The sequence below is a fragment of the Lontra canadensis genome, unplaced genomic scaffold (assembly GCF_010015895.1).
Source record: "Lontra canadensis isolate GAN:19392208 unplaced genomic scaffold, GSC_riverotter_1.0 scaffold15, whole genome shotgun sequence".
NCBI classification, from domain to species: Eukaryota; Metazoa; Chordata; class Mammalia; order Carnivora; family Mustelidae; genus Lontra; species Lontra canadensis.
This window is the reverse complement of record NW_022631009.1, coordinates 14150811-14154233: the sequence shown is the minus strand read 5'-3', so window position 1 is coordinate 14154233 and position 3423 is coordinate 14150811. Positions and strand designations below refer to the sequence as shown.

Below are 3423 nucleotides of genomic sequence, written 5' to 3'. Positions count from 1 at the left end.
TTTCCCTGAATGTAGTTCTTGGGCTGAGTGTTGCAAACTACTTAGCAACTACTCCAAAAGAGATAGAAAAAGACTCATTTTAATAATTATTATAGACTCAATATGATACAATTATGTTCTCTAATGACAATGCACTATAATTAGAAATTGAGGAAAAATTATACTAAAAAGTTTTTTTTCATGTCAATGAAAATTTCATAGCTATAATAGTTAAGATGGTGCAGTAGTACCACAGAATTAGACAGAAAGACATATAGAAGAGAATAAAGAGCCCAGAAATAAGGCTGCACATATATGGGAACATGAACTGTGACAGAAGTGCTAGTACAAAGTAACTAGCAAAAAACTGAAAATTATAAATGATTCTTGGAGGTCCTGCATGCCTGCTCCTACCACATGTTGCATGCTGCCAGCCTCAGGTCCAGCCTGGGGCATCACCTTGTGTCTACTGCTGCCACCCAACCAGCAGCCTTAAAGTCTTCTACAACCAGATCTTCATAAACAATGAGTGGCAAGATGCTGTTAGCAAGAGTATTCCTCACCGTCAATCCATCCATGGGAGAAGTCATCTGTCAAGTAGTTGAAGGAGACAAGAAAAATGAGGACAGGACAGTAAAGGCATCCCTGGCTGCCTTTCAGCTGGGTTCACCCTGGCACCACATGAACATGTCTGAGAGGGACCACCTGGTGAATAGCTTGGATGATCTGATTGAGCAAGACTGGACCTACCTGGCAGCCTTGGAGACCCTGGATAACAGCAAGCTCTATGTCATCTACCTGGTGGATCTGGACATGGTCCCCAAAATCCTCCATTATTATCCTGGTTGGGCTGATAACTACCATGAGAAAACCATTTCCATGGATGGGGACTTTTTCAGCTACATCCACCATGAATCTATCAGAGTGTGCATGCAGATCATTGTGTGGAACTTCCAGTTCCTGATGCAAGCCTGGAAACTGAGCCCAGCCTGGCAATGGGAAAGGTTGTGATGAAGGAAGCTGAGCAGACTCCACTCACCACCCTCTATGTGACCAATCTCATTAAGGAGGCTGGCTTTTCCCCTGGCATGGTTAGTATTATTCCTAGATTTTGACCCCACAGATGGGGCTATCATCACCTCCCATGAGGATGTGGACAAAGCGGACTTCACAGGCTCCACTGAGATTGACCACCTAGTCCCTGTTACTGCAGGAAGTAGTAATCTCAAGAGAGTGACCCTGGAGTTGGGTGGGGGGTGCCAGTATCATCATGTCAGATGCAGACGTGAACTGGGCCATGGAGCAGACCCCCTTTGCCCTTTCCTCAATCAGTGTCAGTGCTACTGTACAGGTTTCCAGATCTTTGTACAAGAAGATATTTACACTGAATTTATGAAGCAGAACATCACCCTAGTCAGGTCTTGTATAGTTGGGAACCCTTTGACAACTAGGCATCTCAGGTAGATGAAACTCAGCTTAAGAATGTCCTTGATTATACAGATCTGGGAGGGAGGAGGGACAGAGCTGCTGTTTGATGGAGGGGTGACTTCTGATTGTGGCTACTTTGCCTCGCCCACCATCACCATTTGGAGATATATAAGACAGCACGACTACTGCCAAGGAGGAGATCTTTGGGCCAATGATGCAGATCCTGAGGTTCAAGACCATAGAGGAAGTCAGTGGGAAAGCCACCAATTCCATGTGTGGCTGCAGCTGTCTTCACCAAGGACTTGGACAAGGCCAATTATCCGTCCCAGGCCTTCCATGCTGGCACAGTGTGGGTGAACTTCTATGATGTGTTTGGGGACTAATCACCACTCAGTGGCTACAAAATGTCCAGAGTGGTCAGAAGCTGGGAGAGTATGGGCTGCAAACATATACTTAAGTGAAAACCATCATGTTCAAAGTACCTCAGAAGAATTCCTGAAGAACTGTGCCAGCCCCTTCACTCACCCAGTGACAGAGGTAAAGGACATCAAGAGTAAAACCAAGAAAAATTACCCTTGTACACTAAAAGTCTCAAAAGATATTCTCTCACAAAATCTCTTGATTAGGAAAGTCCTAGAATTTGAATTAATAAATGGGGTGGGTATGGGGCAAAAAGTACAGAAAGTCTTTTACACTGCCATAGTAATACTAGCTTCCATGCGGATTTTTAAAAACTAGATTCAAATATCTTATCCTGTCTATCTGATATACTTTTGTTACTTGCTTTTATGGGGGAACAAAAAGTTGTTCATATGTGTACTAACAAGTTGGGGCACAACTAGTGCCCTGCTTTGTAATCTGCACTAAAATTCATTAAAAACAATGCTACTGTTCTTTTTTGGTTACATAAATAAATAAATAAATAAATGGTTCTTGGAAAATTGATTATCCAAATATAAAAAATGATAAATTCTTGCCTCATTTTATACACAAAATTCAAATCCAGTCAGATTAAAGAAAAAATTGCAAAAAGCAAAACTTTTAATTATTAGAAAATGTAGAAGATAGCAAGACCTCAGGGAAGGAATACCTTTAATCATGATACTAAGAACCTATTTCATAAAGAAAAGTATTGTTGAATAATTAAAATATCTATGTAAAAAAATAATCGTCAAAGTTGAAGGTAAATCGGTTAAAAGTAGACAGAGATTAAAAAGGTAATTCTTTGAAGAGGGAACCCAAATTAGCAATGTTTATGTTCAATATCATTTGTGGAAAAAATAGAAATTAAAAATAAGATTCTGTCTTATATCTATCATATTGGCAAACATTTGAAAAGCCAGGTAATGCCAAGTATATTAGTTTGCTAGAGCTGGTATGACAAAGTATGACAAAGTACCATTAATAATTTGTTGTGATTTGTACAACAAATTATTTATTGTTTATTTATTGTTTCATGGGTCTGCAGCCTAGAAGAGTAAGATCAAAATGTTGGCTCCCTCTGGAAGCTGTGATGGATAATCTCTTCGTGCTCTGGTTTGTTGGCAATCTTTGGTGTTTCTTGACTTCTGTTATATCACACCAATATCTGTCTGCTTTTATCTTCACATGGCATTATCCCTGTGTACTAATTTCCCCTTTTGTTAAGGACACCCATCATGGGATTAAGGACCCACCCTACTCGAATATGACCTAATTTTATTAATTTTATCTGCAGTGACCCTATTTCCAAATAAGGTCACACTAGAGATATTGATGATAAGGATTTCAATATGGAATTTTCAACATGACTTTATGAATTCTGGAGGAAGATACAGTGTAACCAATAACACACCAAGTATTGCCAATGATGTGGAATAATGCAAACTCTCAATCACTATTAATGGAAACATAAATTAGTACTATTGATTTAAAAAACAATTTGACAATATCTACTAAAAGTAAAAATATGTAACCACAACCCAGACATTTCACCTCTAGGTGTCTGTCCTATGGCCACTATTACACAATGACATA

The 3423-nt window shown here is 39.4% G+C and overlaps 1 pseudogene; it reads left to right on the top strand.

Moving 5' to 3' along the window:
• The first annotated feature begins 396 nt into the window (after nt 1–396).
• LOC116868427 lies at nt 397–1906 on the top strand (annotated as a pseudogene).
• The last annotated feature ends 1517 nt before the right edge of the window (nt 1907–3423 follow it).